Source organism: Eriocheir sinensis, chromosome 18, assembly GCF_024679095.1.
Source record: "Eriocheir sinensis breed Jianghai 21 chromosome 18, ASM2467909v1, whole genome shotgun sequence".
NCBI lineage: Eukaryota > Metazoa > Arthropoda > Malacostraca > Decapoda > Varunidae > Eriocheir > Eriocheir sinensis.
In genome coordinates, this window is record NC_066526.1 from 16,765,258 (window position 1) to 16,783,053 (window position 17,796).

At 47.6% G+C, this 17,796-nt stretch overlaps 1 long non-coding RNA gene across 2 annotated transcripts; it reads right to left on the bottom strand.

Annotated features, from left to right (window-relative positions):
* Positions 1-2: 2 nt before the first annotated feature.
* On the bottom strand, positions 3-8,822 carry LOC127000382 (uncharacterized). 2 transcript variants are annotated; one of them, XR_007753956.1, is made up of 4 exons: positions 7,698-8,822; positions 939-1,067; positions 376-427; positions 3-162 (listed from the first exon to the last, which is right to left on the bottom strand). It is a non-coding gene; the product is annotated as an uncharacterized LOC127000382 (long non-coding RNA). The 2 variants fall into 2 exon arrangements; XR_007753955.1 differs by having other exon boundaries at positions 7,724-8,234.
* Positions 8,823-17,796: the final 8,974 nt, after the last annotated feature.

The window sequence follows — 17,796 nt, forward strand, 5'->3', positions numbered from 1 at the left end:
CCACCACCTGCCCCGCCAACCAGCAGAGGGAGACGACCCCATCTGCGCCTCCCTTCCTCCCGTCCACCCCCAGCTAGTCCACCGCGCATGCCCACGGTCCGCCAGCACACCACCAGTCCACCAATCCACATTTTCCTTCGATTTCAGACTGCACCTGAAATCCTAATAAACATTTGATGATAGAAAATAATACATAAATATCTTTTTTTTTCTGCATACAGTGATGTTTGTATTTATATTATCAAAATTTATGTTATTTATTTATTTATTTTTCATTAGCATACGAGCTGGTGCCCCCGCCCCTCCCCCCCCGCCAGACAAGCCTCGTTAGCCAGTTCATGTCGCCGCGCCAAACACGGCCACGCACGTGTTTACCTTCGATGGACATGAATTAACACGAGGACAGGTGCTCACGTCACTGCGTTGTCTGTAAAAGTTGGGAAAATCGCGTAAACACTTTTTGAGCACTAAAAAACATATATAACGAAGCTTAAGTAATCATGTGAGTATGTTCCATGAAAGTTCGGAGATTCGTAAGCATTTGTTTGAACACTAAAAAAAATACGAAGTCAAGTAATCACGTGATCTGGAAAGTCTCGTTGAGCAATAATTGTCAAAGCATGAAAAAATAACGTTAATATCCTCATCTTTACAATAAAAAATAGAGCCATGCGCTGATACATGATAAACCACATTCTTTTTATCATCACGGATATGTCCATATGATAAATCCACATACAAAATAAAAAGGAATATCAGTGACGTCGAGTTAAATAAAAGTTAACCAAAAAATGAAAAAAAAAATACTTCCCACTTTTCCTCTCTTTGTATATACCTGTGTAAGCCTTTGAGTGCGTTGAGTGTGTGTGTGTGTTAGAGTGCTACAGAGTCGGTCATTAGGGACGGAGTATATGTAATAATCAAATGCATAAGCTCACCTAATGCGCCGGGATATGAAAGTCAGCACTGCCAACATTAAACAAAACACATCGTGCCACACCTGCCTGCGCCACACCTGCCTGTACCACACCTGACGATTCGTGTGTACCCGCGTTACCTCGCCATACCTGAAAAAAAAGAACAAACATATCAACAACTATGCGCATAAACAAAAGACGAGATGATAATTAACAGAACTATCAGGAATAAGCGTGAGAAAAATCAGGTTATTGAGAGCAGATTGATATTTTAGAGCTCAATCTAGGCATTTATATGTATTTGATTATGTCTATCCCTTTATCTATTCGGGAAAAGAGAGAGAGAGAGAGAGAGAGAGAGAGAGAGAGAGAGAGAGAGAGAGAGAGAGAGAGTATAATTGGCATAGTTATATACATAAACAACCAGCCTTACTTAGTCCTACGTGTAATTCAGCCTTCACAACACATAACAAACACCATACCACTAACTGCCTCCTTTCCTGCATTAAAAGAAATGTATCGTTTTTGTTACCTATGAGCTGCCTCCTTTCCTTTAAAGAATTACAATCAATATCTAAGCACAGAGAAGCAAACATGTCATAACACTTGCAATGGGAAGGAGAGAGGAAACAAACTTCATTGAACAAGTGAGTGTTATAATTACGCTTAAAACGTCGCTCTTATTCACTTAGACGAGAAAATTAGAGAGAGGGAGACAAAAAGGAAAATCCAAGGCAAGAAATTCGCAAACACAAGATATTTTAACGTCATTTCCTTCATAATTACACGTCTCTCTCTCTCTCTCTCTCTCTCTCTCTCTCTCTCTCTCTCTCTTTCCGTTCGTTCGTACAGGCGGCCGTGCGTGAGGGTGGGTGCGGGCGGGCGGGCGGGCGGACGGGCGGGCGTGCATGCGTGCGTGGCGTTCGTTATGCATGCTAATGAAGGCGCCGCGGCTGTGCTTCCCGAGCTCATAATGTCGGCGAGGATCCGTCTTGTTGACAAACATCTTGGCAAGCGGGCGTGCCAACTCGACCCCGACCCAGGAATTCCGTGCGTGGCGAGACAACACCCGCCGCCGCTGCCTGGTATTGCTGAGCTCGGGGCGGGGCGGGGCGGGCGGCAAACACCGGGATCACATTGACGAGATACCTTGGGATGGCTCCGCGGGTGAGGGAGTGCCGCTCGTAACGGTCTTTTGTGGATGTATTTATTTTTTTCAAGCAAGGGAGGCAACTCAAGGGCGGTACCTCAAGGGCAAAAAACAAAAACAGGAACAACGGGGCCCGCTAAACACCGCTCAGGCAAAACAACAATAAAATAATGAGAGCCTAAAAGAGAGGTCAACTGCGGGGTGGAGAGGTGTCTTGATACTCTCCTCGTCACTTCCTCGCTGGTGAATGTTTGTAAATATGACTCAAGTTGTACGAGGTAAGTTATTGTATTATCCCCCAGTCATAGTAAATATATTTGTCGCTTCTGAGTTGTTTTTGGGTAGCGTGGATTATATTCATCACTCTCTCTAGCCGCTGTAAATTGACTTAGAACAAAACACTTTAATTAATCTGAACAGGATATGACACGATTCCTCAGCTGCGTGGGTGTCGCTTCCAGCCCGACTGTGTGAAGCGTAGGTTAAGTTTATCAGTATTGTGTCTTGTTATTTAATCTAGGTGTACATAGATGCTGTGGTCTTATTTTGGAACGCTCGTTAGCTTAATCATCTCTCTCTCTCTCTCTCTCTCTCTCTCTCTCTCTCTCTCTCTCTCTCTCTCTCTCTCTCTCTCCCCCCCGTTACGCAGATTTCCAGGTGAGAAATATGCAAAAAATGAACGCTAAATGATATAATAAAACTGAACACCGTCTGTTGATCATTCTCGTACTGAAGAAGTGTGAACAAATAAATGAAAGACTTACAGACAGACTTAGCGGGAAAATGAGGCAAGAAACAACCACAAGAAGGCTTTATAGAGGAGTGGTAACAAATAAATGACAAAAAATAAGACAGATAATTCACTCGTTAACTCTTACGGAGACAGACAGAGAAGGAAAACAAAGCAGAGGTGAGCAACAAGACGCCTCCTAAAAGTGTTATAATTCATAGATGACAAATTGAAGGCCACAGAGACAGGCGGAGGAGGAAAATGAACTTAGGCCAAACCACAAGACTTCCACCTCGCCATTACCTCACGCCAAGGGAGGAGGAGGAGGAGGAGCAAGGTGTGTGTGTGTGTGTGTGTGTGTGTGTGTGTGTGTGTGTGTGTGTGTGTGTGTGTGTGTGTGTGTGTGTGTGTGTGTGCTGCTAACTGGTTTGCTTGCCTCACACATTCCTTTCCTCCCTCTGAACATCACTTATGTAGGCGAGGAAAAACAATGCCTCTTCCTAAACATCCTCCTCCTCCTCCTCCTCCTCCTCCTCCTCCTCCTCCTCCTCCTTTGATCTTCCTTCATTTTGTACCTCTTTATATAACATCTCTCGTACAACACTTTCCTTCCTATCTTAAACATGATTTATAGAAGAGCGAAAGATAATAATAATAATAATAATAATAATAATAATAATAATAATAATAATAATAATAATAATAATAATAATAAAGTTCAACCATTTTATATACAGCAAAATCTCTTGTAATTAAACGCAAATATGAACTCTCGTGTTGAGGACGTTTATATATCATTTATCTCCCCGTTTATTGTGATCACTCTGTGTGTGTGTGTGTGTGTGTGTGTGTGTGTGTGTGTGTGTGTGTGTGTGTGTGTGTGTGTGTGTGTGTGTGTGTGTGTGTGTGTGTGTGTGTGTGTGTGTGTGTGTGTGTGTGTGTGTGTGTGTGTGTGTGTGTGTGTGTGTGTGTGTGTGTGTGTGTGTGTGTGTGTGTGTGTGTGTGTGTGTGTGTGTGTGTGTGTGTGTGTGTGTGTGTGTGCCTGTGCGTGTGTGTGTGTGTGTGTGTGTGTGTGTGTCCACCTGTATAGCATTCATCTGGGTCCATTCCACCATTTCCACCTTCTCATCCTCAATTCCTTCATGCCTTCCACCTCCCCTCCCTTTCAGACTTTCTCCACCTGCGTACCTGTTCCACCTGGTCCCTCACCTTCCTCCCCATCTACCTTTACCTGCCCATCTACCTTCCCATTCTCACCTTGCTATCATCATCCCCCTCATTCACATTCCTTTCCTTCCTCACCTTCTCAGATTCACCTCACCACCATCACTTCCCCATCTCTCCCTTCCCCTCCTCCTCCTCTCTCTCCCCATCTCCTGATCGCCCCATTGGTTCAAATCCCCTACGAGAGTCACCTGCACTATCTCCCCCTCCTCCTCTTCCTATACCCATCCCTCCTCCTCCTCCTCCTCCTCCTCCTCCTCCTCCTGCTCCTCTTCCTTCCCCCCGGTTCAAGTCACCCTCAAGAGTCACCGACAGACCCTCCATCCTGGTTTTATATGCCGGGGTGACACTCTGCCCCTTGCATATATACGGGGGATAATTCTTGTGCATGCGAGTACAAGGCTTGGAAGCGGCCGTAAAGCTATCAGGAAGGCGACGCTAATGCTCGTGGTGAGGGCATGGGGGGGGAGGAGGAGGAGGAGGACGTGGGTGGCAATGAGGAAGAAAGGGAGGAGGAGAGGAGGAGAGGAGGATGTGGGTAGCGAAGAGGAGATAGAGGAGATGGAGGAAGAGGAGGTGGGTTGGGTGTCAGTGAGTGAGGTGGAAAGGGAAGAGGAGAAGAGGAGAAGAATGAAGAGCATATGAGGTGGTTGGTGGTTGAAGTGTGTCTGTACTCCCTCTCCTCTCCTCTCCCTCTCTCTCTCTGCAGCGCCACCCCGTCCCGTCAGACTCCGTTTTTTTGCACTAACTCGCTTTATAAATCACTGGCGAGGAAGTGTGTCAGAGCTCTTACATCACCTGCGCACATCAAGCCGCCTCGCGCACTCACTTCACCTTCCCCGCCGCCAAGATCTCCTTCCTTCTTTCTACACCCGCAATACCCGCCCGCCCGACCTCCCGCCCTCCTTCCCTCCCTTCTTCGTCTTCTCCTCTCCCGCCAACCTCGCACAACCCAAAAGCCGATGCCAACATTGTCTTAACGAGTGATTCTTCTTTTCTTTCACCAGTTAAGTGCCTCTTCTTCTTCTTCTTCTTGTCTCACTCAAGGTACTTATGATCAGGGGAAAGTATGTGTCTAAGGCGTCTTTGTTTTCTTCTTCTTCTCGTTCTTCTTCTTCTTCTTCCTCTTCTTTTTTTTCCGATTCTTCTTTTTCTATTTCTACTTCTGCTTCTGCTTTTTCTTCTACTTTTCTCCTTCTACTTCTCCTTCTTGTTCACCTGCTTTTCCTACTCTTCTTTTTCCACTTCTTTTCTTCTTCTTCTTCATCTTCGTCCTCGTCTTCCTCTCTCTCCTCTTCACCCTCTTATTTTCTTCCTCTATCATTAGCACCACTTATAACTGTACTGTGACATGCCATTTAGCTCTTTTCATCCACTTGAAGTACTTATGAGGAGGCAAAAGTATCCGCATCGCTCAAGAGGTTCTCCCGTGCAACTTATTTACCTCGCGATTCACCTGCCGAACACCTGAGACACGGAGGTAAGGTCAGGTAATAAAGCATCGTGACCGTGTTTCACTTTTTTTTACCTTGCTGCTGTGATGAACTTATCGCCCTAAGCATCATGAGAAGTGAAAGGTACAGGGTTTCTTTTCTTTTTTTTTGGGGGGGGGGGGCGTGGCGGTTAGAAGCGGATGTTACCTGCCTCCTCTTTCTTCTCCTCCTCCTCTTTCTACCCTTTTTATTCTTCCTACACTTCCTACGTTTTCAACCTCTCACCTATGCTTTTAACTTATTCCTTCTTTCGCCTTTTTGCTCACTTTTCCATTTTTCTTTCCTCATATCCCCTATCTTTCCCTCCCCTTTCATCTATGTTACCTTCCCTCCTCTTACTCGCCACCTTAATCCCCATTCTTCTCCTTTCCTCCCCTTTTCTCTCACATTCTTCTATACACCTTCCTTTTTCTCTCCATCCTATTCCACACTCATTCCTGTACGCAGATTTCTCATCTCTTCCCCTCATCTTTTTTTTTTTTCTTTTAATCCTCCTTTGTTTGTCTGTTTTTTCACACTTCCACTGTCTCATTTTCCTTCCTTTTCTTTTCCCCCTCCCCCCAATCTGTTTTCATCCATGCCTCTAAACTCTATCCATTGCCTCACTTCCCTCACGGCTCCCACATCCTTATATCCACCCAAGAACCCTCATCGCCAAACCCCTGCTGCGTAACCCTGAACCCTTAACCTCAGTCCTTCATGGCTCTCTTTCTTTATCTCATACTTGCATTATAACTCCCCACTGACTCATCTCACAACACGCAGCTTCATTAATCTGACCAATTCATTTTAGCCAATCTCAAGACCTTCACAGATATCCTACGAACTCCTACGCCTTCCATCGCCCCCGTCAACCCCTCTGGCTCTCTATCCTTGACCCCAACCTCACCCCCTCAAATCCCCCCCTCCCCCAGTTTCCTAATTCTGACCTCTTCACGCGTATCCTAAGAGCTCCTACGCCTCCTATCGCCCCATCAACCTCTTTACCCTCTATCGTTGACCTCAGTCCCTCAAGTCCGCAACGCTCAGCAACAGGTGATTCGCGCCGATCAAGCTGCGTCATCTCGCCGTCCATAAAATAGCTCTATAATGCAAGCCGTTATCACTTTTTTTTTCCTCATCCAAATGCTTCAGAATCAGTAGCTGTCAGATTGTTTTATGTTGTAATGAAAGACAGTAATTGGCTATAAATAATACCCGCTCCCCCGTTCCCTCTCCCTCTCTCTCCTCCCCCTCGCCCTCCTGTCTGGACCGGCGGGTTTATTCTCTGCATTCTCAATATTAACGTTACTTTATTAGCATGCAGGTAGCTGATAGAATTATGGCTGCCAATTACCGGCACGCATCAGAATAAATAGCAGTGTGCAGGGACCGAGCCTTTCAGCGGCAATTTCAGGCTTTTTCCTCGTGAGCGCGGCGCCAGGTCCCTCCCTCGACGCGCGGCGGGACAATAGTCAGCGTCCGTCTGGTGCACATAATTGGAATCAGATGCCTGCCTCCTCAGGTCTCTTGATGTGGCCCAATTTAACTTTTGGAGTACTCTAGGAGCTTTAGTAATTAGTAAACTTAATGAACCTGTCTGTGCGAATGCCCAGGCATGGTTCAGGAGGCTGGATCTTGGCCGTGATAAGAGCAAGTGTAATTAGGCACTGATTGGCAGGTTCAAAACAAGAGAGGGTCGTCGCCAGGCAGACGCTGAGGTCGTAAATCAGAGCCAGCGAGGCGGAATTCTCGCCCTAACGTGGCGGTGGCTGCGCGCGGCTCCTGCCCCGAGGAGCCGCACCTTGGCGCAGTTAAAGGCAGTGATTGCATGCAAGATACAGTAAGAAATGTTGATTGCCAGAGAGGGGCGACGCTGCTTGTTTGTATGTTCGCGGGTCCTGTTTCCTTCAACGTGAAATGGACGGATACATGGCCGGACAATGTGTCTCAGGCGGGGAATATCACTGTGGCAGAAAGTCCAGAAGAAGGGCAAGGAAAAGTAGCCCTTTAAGCGGGGCTAGGCGGTGGGTCGGGGCGGCGGGGCGGGGCGGGGCGCTGGGGCTGAGGTCTTGAGGCGAAGTAAAAGTGACTTGATAGTCTGGCCTCGGCAGGTAAAGTTAATTAGCGAGGCGCTGCAAACACTCCGCCGCTGACTCATGGGTGACTTTAGGGCGGATAATTAAAGTATGTATATACATTACCAAAATAAAGGCGGTTGACAGCTTACAAGGGTGTGAGGAGCCTTGTCTTGCCCCTGCCGGTCAGCACTACCACCACCACCAACACCAGCGTCACCGACACCAGCGCTAGAGAAGGGCAGCGGCCACAGCACGAACCACACAGGGCACAGAGACCGATCAAGGAGAACGAACACTACCACCACAGCGACAACAGCAACAAAAACGATACTATCTCGAATCAGTCTTCAGCGTCTCTAAATCAAGGTAGCAATATTCGAGCCTTGCGATGACACACCTGACTGCCACTTGTTCTACCTCACACCACAACACCGCCGAGGAAGGAAAAAAGTACAAAAACTGGTGCCGAGCCGCAGACTGAGTCACACGAAACTGGCAAGAGTGTGAAGCGGCGGCCTGACGCGTCTGCCCATAAAGAAAGTCGGTGATGCATATCGGAAGACAGACAAGAGAGCGTTAAGGGAGCGAGGCGAAGTCTGGCACGACAAAATGATAAAGCCACAACCTGCATTCCTGCCCCGCCGCCCCCTCCCCCCCAACACCCACACCCACGAGTAGAGACAATAGAAGCACAAACAGATACACTGATTGAGAGGGGCGTCTTAGAACTACACTCAGGCTATCGGAGGCCATAAGTCATAATAGAGAAAGGAACTATCGACTATCTTAATGCTCGTCTTGATATTTGTCCTCTGGCTAACTCGGGGGGACAAAAATAATAGATGCTAAGATGCGTTGATTGAAAGAGGCGCCTGAGAACGACACTCAGAACACGAGATATCGCTGACCATCGTAAGTTATAGTGGAGCATATATATGATGAGCTATCGGGTAGAGGAAGGTCACTATACCGTTTGAAAGAGTCGTATGGAAGCTATACTCAGAGCACCAGTTATCACAGACCATCGATGGGGTAGTAGAGTGTAGTGAACCTTTGCAAACAGGTCGTCTTTTGATTAACAAGAGCACGAGATCAACGAGAGACTGAGGAAGCGGTGACCCTTGGAACACTCCCCTACTCTCGAGGACGTAACAATATGAAACACCAAACAAAAACGGGGGTCACTTGCACTTTGGGATATGCTTGCGCTCTCTATGGGCTTCGCTCACTCTCTATTCCATCGATCGTTAGTTTTATTTATTTTTTACGGTAAAGAAAGCAGACTAAAGGGTGGAAAAACAAAAATAAAAAAGCACGCAACACACTGCTATAGAAATAATATAGAAGAGTAATCCATTTTGGTCAGAGGTGTGTCTTGATACTCGCCTCCTGAAAGAGTTTAAGTCATAGGAAGGAAGAAATTTATACGACTAAAGGCTGTTGTAGAGATTACCAGTGAAGGGGGATGAAAAAGCGAAGATACCAGTTAACTCTTGCATTAGAAATTTGACAGCGTACGTGTATCTGACACTTTTATGATTGGCTCTACATCATAGGAGGGGAGTGTTCTCCTGGGACGGTAGGTGTGACAAAAATGCTAATCCCTATTCAGACACAGCACATGTGCAGCGCCGAACACTCCTCGGCAGGTGTCACCGCCGCGGCCCCCAATTACCTTCGAGTCGCGGCAATGATAAATTAGTGGGCACAGGTGAGTCGGCAGGTAAACACGTGGACACAAAGACGAGGAAGCAGGCGAAGACACAATAGAACCATGAGTAGAGAAGGGAATATACATGAATAAATAAATGAGTAAACAAATAAATAAAAAACACACACATTAAAGACATACAGCACACAAAGATAGAGGGCAATAAATCATATGAATACAATAGATGAAAATGAATGAATGGACAAACAAAATAAATAAAAAGAGAAACACATGCAGACAAACACACATATACACACACAGTCAAACATACATAAAGAGATTGAGAGACAGAAAAATGAGAGAGAATGGAGAGGAACTAGAGGGAGGGCGCACACACAATGGCACAAAAAGTCATTCACCGAGCAAAGCCTTGACCAAATAGACACAGCCACAAAGGACACCAACAACACCAAGACAACCAGGAACAAAACACGCGCTCTAATGATCCCCGGCAGCGCACCTCACGCCGCGGCCCTCACACCTGCGCGCCCTCACCTGCACCGCCATCACGCCATCACTTTCTCCCAACCCATCACACTCACGGTAAATATTGACACCTTCTTAAGTGAGACCATAACAACACAACGCCACATGAATGGAGGGAACCCGCACGTCTACTAAGCTCCGTCCACTGCGGGAAAATAAGCAAGAAGATGAAACTCGACAGCAGAAGCGGACGAATGCCACGTGTTATATATTTTGAGAGAGCGGCTGAACGGTGACTCGAGTGGGTGAGTTTGTGTGTTAGGGTGAGGAAGTGAAGGAGGAGAAGTGCAGGAGGAGGAGGAAGAGGAGGAGGAGATGTAGTAACGAACCAAGAGGAGTAGAAGGCAGAAGAGCAGGAAGGAATACAGAGGAGGAGGAAGAGGAAGGGGTTGAGAGAAGGAGGAGGAGAGGGAGGAGGAAAGGGCAAAGGGGCATGGGAGGAGGAGGATGGGGAACACCCGCCCCCCCGTTGCTTGTTAGCGTCAGCCGTGTTTATACAATTAGCAACATGTAAACAGAAGAATATTCACTTTTCCCTCCGCCTCTGGTTCTTCTCCACCGCTCCCCAGTGTCATTATGAAGCTGCGCCAGTTTTTTGGGAGGAAGAGTGAAAATGTTTGCACAAACTCCTAACAAAGGCCCTGAATATCCAGGTCGTTAGAGAGGCATAAATTTCGTCGTTAGATCTTCGTTAAGGTTAGTATTCTGGCTGTTGCGAACGCCAACTTGGGTCTTGAGGCGACTTCATTAGAGGTGAAAATGGGGAGCGTAGGAGGAGGAGGAGGAGGAGGAGGAGCAGCAGGAGGCGGAGGAGGGAGGGGAAGTGTCGGGGTCTCGGGTGAGCCACTCCAACCTTCCTAGTGATCGCCAATTAAGTTCATTAAAGGCCTTGGTTGTTTACATAATGGCCAGACGCCACGGCTGCCAACACTCTCCCGCCCCTGCTGCAACCCTTCGCCCTCCTCCCCCTCGTTAGCCGGGACGCTTGTAAACCATTATACCTACAGCCTCAATTAGAAACAACAAATCGCACGCATTCATCATCTCTATTTACAGGCGGCGGCTTGTTATCACGCAAAAAAAGTTCATACACGATATTCTTGAAGGTGAGGGCAGCGCTGGCAACACTGCAGGCTCGGGCTCCACCATATGTCGGGACGCAGGTATGGCAACGCTGTGCAAACTTTTATACACCGACGGGTAAAAAGGAGGAAGAACGGAGAAAAAGGGCAAAGATTTCTTCATTAATACCGTGCTGGTTTTTATACGACAAGACAACAAGAGGCGTCACATGAGCCGAGGAGCAGGAGGCGGAGGCGGCCGCCCGCGTGGTGCAGGAGCGGCGAGGGAGTGGGGAGGGGAAGGACAGGGAAGGGGAAGGGGAAGGGAAGCGGAGGGAAGGGGAGGGGAGGGGCAGGGAAGGGCCTCTATAAAACAGACACCCGCGGCGGACACAACACTCCCGCCAGCTCGCTAAATATGGTGAGAAAGATTAAACGTTGTGAAAGAAGACGCAGCCGTGGTGGCAGCTGAGATATCTCATTAAAATAACAAGAGTGCTTAACAAGCTTAGTCACCAGAAGCTGCGCGCGGCCTCCCGCCCATGACAAGTGACCAAATTGCACATTGTGGTCGTTAGGAAGGAGGCACAAGCGCTTGTATCGATTCCAGCTTGTGGCTGGCGGGCGGAGGCGTGGCTGATGGGCAGACCAACGCGGCGACGCCTTCTGACGGCGTGGCGTGTGTGCAGCTCCCGAGGGAGAGCGACAAGTCGCGGCCGCCCGCCCGTACCTCGGGGAGCTGCGGCCGCATGTCGGAGGTGCGGCGACACGCCAAGACTCAGCGACAAGCGTCGCGCCGCCCACCGCGGCCTGACCTCGCCATAAATTCAAAGCGAGAAGACTAGAAAAAAAAAAAGCAAACTACATAAATTACGGATGAACACGAAGGAAAAAAAATAAATAGCCCTTCGTAAGGTGCCCGCGAGGCCGACAGGGCAGGTGAGCGGCGGCGGCGGCGTCGTCCGGCGGGGGCAGCACATCGGCGCTCGTTCATTACATTTGCATATCTCTTCACGCCCAGCACTAACAGAGGCGTCAGACGGAGCAAAAAACAATGACGCGTAATTCCCCGCTGAGACGAGGCCCGCGGCGCCGAGGGCGTCCGGGACGTCGTGTTGGAGAAAAATAGAAAAATACTTGACTGACCTTCACGATAACAGCGGTGCACAGGTCCCGCGGGACGAATCCTTCACTAAGCGACTCGCGGGGCCGCGGAGCCTCGGGGCAAAAACACACGCGCTCTTACCTGCCCCGAATCTGACATAATGAGAGGAGGATTTTTTGTGGCAATTTTCTGACTCGATTTATACGGCCGTTGTGGGAGCATAAAGTCCGCGAAAATATGGCGTCAGGATTAAAATTAGGAGGAGCAAGAAGAGCTACTTTGAATCTCTTCTTGCGGTGAATCAGTGTGGTTTCCCCTTACAGATGACGCGCACTTCGTTACCTCAGCTGTTCAGTGACATTTTTAGTGACATTTAGACAACCGAGCCGTTCTAGCAGTAACTTTATACACTGTCACACGCCCTCGCGCTCGCCCACACACGTACACTCACACGCGGGGAAGGAAACGAAGACTTTCGCCCAAATATTATCTTCAGGACGACACAGAGGCGATGCGAGAGGAAAGGCTTTTCTCGCCTCCTTACAAAGAAACGCCATCGTGTCCTCGCGGCCTCCACCTTGCTGGACAATGCTTAACAACCGCCTTAATCAACACACTAAACAGACGTGGATCCTCGTCCCCTGCTCTTCGTAATGCCAAAAAAAGGAAAACCCTCCCTCCTTTCTTTTCCTTTCTTCCTCCTTCCTCTCTCTCTCCTTCCACCATCCCTCCCTAGCTTTTCTCCTCTCTCTCTCCATCTTTTCCTTCGTCCCTCCTTCCCTCACTCTCAGGAGACTAGAGTGGCTGTCTCTGCCCACGATGGATGGTGCTCATGACTTTTTAAACGAACACCAACACCAAGCACTGAAGAAAGACGAAGCAAATTACCAAAAAAGATAAAAAATACAACTACAGTAAAAACAAAAGTAGTAGTAGTAGTGGTGGTAGTAGTAGTAGTAGTAGTAGTAGTAAAAGTAATATCACTAAGTAAGGTATCTAAAATTAGCGCCTCATTTCCCTAAGCCATCTGCATGACACCCTTCCTTCCTTCCTTCCTTCCTCCCCTCCACCTTCCCCATCCTCCTCGGTCGTCCCTTGCTTGGGGAATACCATGAATCTCTGTTAACAGTCTGCCGTAACAGCCACCATAAAACATAAGACGCAATCTAGGCGCAAAGACCCTCACTCGTTCCTCTCGTAGTCCATTATACAGGTGCGCTAATCACCCAAAGTGGCCTGGACCGTCTAGAATTACCTGCCGTGATCACCTGCAACCATCTTCCTCACCTGCGGGATAATGACGGGAGACGCGTAAATAATGGCTAATGGGAGTAATGGACGTCCATCTCGTTACCCGGAATGCGTCGTGCAGCACCTAAGCGGGCGGTCAAATGTGCCTTTTTTTTATCTCTCTCCTCCATCGATGCAGGTTCGGTTTTAAGCGTTCAGTGTATATGGTGTGTAGAGGGGGGGAGAGGAGGTGAGGGGGAAACAGGGTGTGTATGTGTGTGCGTGTGCGTGTGTGTGGGGGGGGGGGGTGCTCTGTGTGCACGAGATACTCCTTCTTTTGTGTATCCAAGGCAATGTACGGCCGTGTGCGTGTTGTGCCTCGTATATTTACACATGTATATCTATGTGTGTGTGTGTGTGTGTGTGTGTGTGTGTGTGTGTGTGTGTGTGTCTGTCTGTTTGTGTACACTTTTGCCATCCCAGCTAACGTGTGTGTCGGCGGGTGTTGGCTGACAGACACAAATAAACTAAAAAAAAAATGTAGGGAGGAACTTTTACTCCGAAAACATAGAACAGAAAAACTGGGTGGACAAAACAGGAAAACTGGTGTTGACTGGGACAGGGCAGGAGGTGGGCAGGGGGGTAATGGGGGGACGAGGGGGGCAGGGCAGAGCTGGGTGTGGTGGAACGGTGATGGAGGATGCTGAGTGCGAGGAGGACGGGTGGGGATGAGGTGAGGGTGGAAACAGGGTGGAGCGGCGTGAGGGTGGGAACAGGAAGAGGAAGAGGAAGAGGTGTAGGAGGTAAACAGGGTGGAGTGAGGGAAGGGTGAAGACCGGGCGAGTGAGGTGAGGGTGAGAACGTGGCGACATGAGGAAGACATGATTGAGGACGAGGACGATATGGGTGTAAGGGAGAGGAAGGAAGATGAGTAAAAATAATAAGCTTGAGGTAAGGTGACGAACCGGAAGAAGTACGAGGAAGAAGAGGAAAATGAGAAGGGAAGATACCGAAGAAGAGAACAAGAAAATAATATAATGAGAAAAGGAGGAAAACGAGGAGGAATAGACAAAGCAAAAGGGAAGGATGCCGAAGAAGGGAACAAAAAGATAAAAATGGCGAAAAGAAGGGAGATGAGGAATTAAGAACAGGGAAGACAAGAAGGGTGGATGACGAGGAAGAGGACAAAAGGAAAAAAAAAGCAGAGTAGAGGAAAGACGAAGAGAAATAAGCAAAACAAGAAGTAAGAATGAAGAGGAAGAGAACAAGAAGAGAAGAAGGACTAGAAGGAGGCAGTGACCAGTGGCTTCCTTAACCCTGGACAGCATTACGTCAAGAGGGATGTTTATTGCCCACAAGATACCAATATTTCGAGCGGGACTCCTCAGCGCACCGCCCGGGGAGCCTCGAGGTGTTATGGTCAATGTATTGTGCTCAGGGCGGCGACAGACCTCCGACCCCCTCCTGTCCCTGACCAAGACACACCTCTATACACCCCTTAATTAACTCTCTCGCCAAAAGGTACCGACGAGTCATCAAAAATATACCTGGGGCTTCCTATAATGGCTGTCTTATTGGTTGTTATTACTCTAGGGTACAAATAAAAGGTAAAATTAAAGGCATACAGTATAGCTCCTTGTGGTCATAGTACTCATCTCCGTTGCACTGGCCCTTAAGTATAATTAGTACGTAAGTTATAAATCTGAGACTTTGTAACAACAATCTCTCAGTTATCTTCATCACCACACTAAAAATATCTGTCAGGGTTTCTTTAGATGGCTGTGGTAATGAGCAGAAGTGTCTCTAAGGTAAGATGAAAGAGTTTTTGATATAGAGACACGAGTTATAAATATAGACTTTACAACAAGCATATCCCAGTCACCTGCATCACCGCTCTTGCCTTACCCCTGTGTCTAAAAATACCTGAGTCGGGGCTTTTTTAGATGGCTGAGGTACTGAATAGAAGTCTCTGATATATAATGAGAGCTTTATATAGAGACGCAGGAGCAAACATTCTTCCATCCTCTTGTACGATCTGTTCATACCTGTGCACACCTGTTCGAGGACTACCGTACACACCACACTAAACCTCATCTCCCTCACCAACGCCTAAAAAATAATGATCCCACGATATAATTAAAGAGTTGTAAATAGAGGCACATTAACAAGGATCTCGTTATCACCCCCATCGCACCTTCATACCTGCGTCACCTGTTGGAAGACTCATTAAACTCCATAAAAAAAAGCCTCACCTTCTGCCTCATTAACACCTGAAAGTAATGATTCTAAGATATGATTAAAGGTAAGGATAAGGGAGCCATTTAAGGGTAAGGGTGCCATTAAGGGTAAGGGTAAAGGTGTCATTATCTGAAGGTGAGGGGAAGGATGCCATCAGAGTTAAGAATAATGGTGCCATTTACATTGTTTGAGGCACAGGTTTTTGGAACAAGGATCTCTCTACCATCTCCCGCACCTCTTCATACTTTGTCACCTAAATAAAAAGGATCCTAGATGTATTTACAGTAGAAATACAAAGAGACAGGTATCCCCTTTCACTTCTACTATCTGTCCATGCCTCGAGTCAAAGATTCATATCCTCACAACACGAGAAGTCTCCAGTCTGTTTTCTTGAACGTCTCAGCACCTCAGTTCTCGTAGGTGTTCCAGGGACTGTTTTGCGATACCAGCGATAGTTTTACCCGACTTCAGCATCACAAATGGAGAAATCGCCCATTAAAACCCGGTTAATCCTTTCTGTAGCCACCGTTGCCAGATTATCGTACTCAGAGCCTCGTATCTACCGGTTTCTGAGCCAAAGCTATTGCCAAAAAAACGCCAATAATTAACCATTTTAACGATAACTATATATGAAGGCAGTTATTGGGGTCGAGGAGGCAGTTTTGGGGTCGGAAATCGGAAAACATAAGGCTGCGTACGACAATCTGGGAACGTTCTCTGTAGCCCTGGAAAACCGTCGTAATAGAAGTCTGATACTTTTAAAAACATGGACCTTATCCTCTCCCTGGCCAGCACCTAAGGATGAGTCAGTCCATGAGTCTTCCCGCCGCCTTGTACCCATGATTGAGTCTCCCATAAGTCTGCGGCGCCGCCATAAGGTAAACAAGACTCACTCCTCCCATAAAGGCCGCTGATGAAGCCATTCTGAGCCGCGCGAAGAGAGGCGACACGACACAAGGCGGAGGAAACAAGGTGAGCGGTGCGAGTTTAGTACCTTGGAAAATGCGGTGATTACATTGACCATTTTACGCCCCTTACGACAGATGAAGCGAAAAAATATATTGGCAACAGAAAACACAGATCTTGGTCCTCATGCAAATCCCACTAACTCGAAATCGGAAACCTCTGTAAACCTATGCAATGTTATTTTATCTTTTATGACCGATTTATACGAAGAAATATTGTAAAACGGTAAAAGAATATACAAATCTTGGTCCTCTGCCTGATCTTACTACCACGAAATCTGAAACCTGTATGAACCTTTGCAATATTATTTTCTCTACAACATTCTTCCTCTTTTTCTCTCACACACTTCCTTTCTCCAACATGTCCCAGGCTACAATATGAGGTCCTACCGGCGCCTCGTCTCGTCTCCTCGGGCGGGAACACCAAAACGAACACTCCCCGCATAGAGGGATGATCATTACCCCCTGAGTGACGGCCTGCTAATGAGGTTTTGTGCGGCGGCCGCGTGGAAGGCGCAGGGAAGAAGGGGAGTCAAATGAGCATCTGTAGCATCTCCAAGCCGGCCGGTCAAATGAGCTGTTAGAGGACGAATGAAAGGCTTACTAAATGGAATAAAAAGGCGTGTCAGATTGTGTTATCCGTAGCGAAACGTGTGTGTGTGTGTGTGTGTGTGTGTGTGTGTGTGTGTGTGTGTGTGTGTGTGTGTACGTGCCTGGTGTGTGGGAATAGGTGGGAATGTACGTACCTGTGTATGTGTTATTGACTTAATTACTGTTTGTGTATTAATTAGCGAGCTGATTCAAAGTTGACTGTTTCCGTGTGCGTTTAAATTTTGTATAGGGGGAACGAGGAACGTGAGGACCGTGTTTACATACCTGTTTTGTACGTGAGGGTTATGCTTAAATGTTGTGTGTGTGTGTGTGTGTGTGTGTGTGTGTGTGTGTGTGCGTGTGTGTGTGTGTGTGTGTGTGTGTGTGACTTATGAACCAGCGTACGTGCAGACCAAGCCTACATATGTTGCTTACGTGTGTGTGTGTGTGTGTGTGTGTGTGTGTGTGTGTGTGTGTGTGTGTGTGAGAGAGAGTTGATTATAACCGTGTGTGTGGGAGTCTTGAAGCCTGAGAAGGGGGGAGAGAAGAGGGAGAGTGGGAAGGAGGAAGAAATAAAAAGAATGGAGAGAGGGAAAGAAAAAAAGGGAGAGAGAGGAAAGGCGAGACGATGGAGGAAGGGAGAGTTAGATGGAAGGGAAGGAGGTGAGAGAGAGAGAGAGAGAGAGAGAGAGAGAGAGAGAGAGAGAGAGGTGGAGGGAGAGCTCACTCACCTGATCCAATTATTTATTCCTGCCAAGTGGAGCCATTAACGTCAACGCCGTGCCCTCTCTCTCTCTCTCTCTCTCTCTCTCTCTCTCTGATTATCATGTTCCTG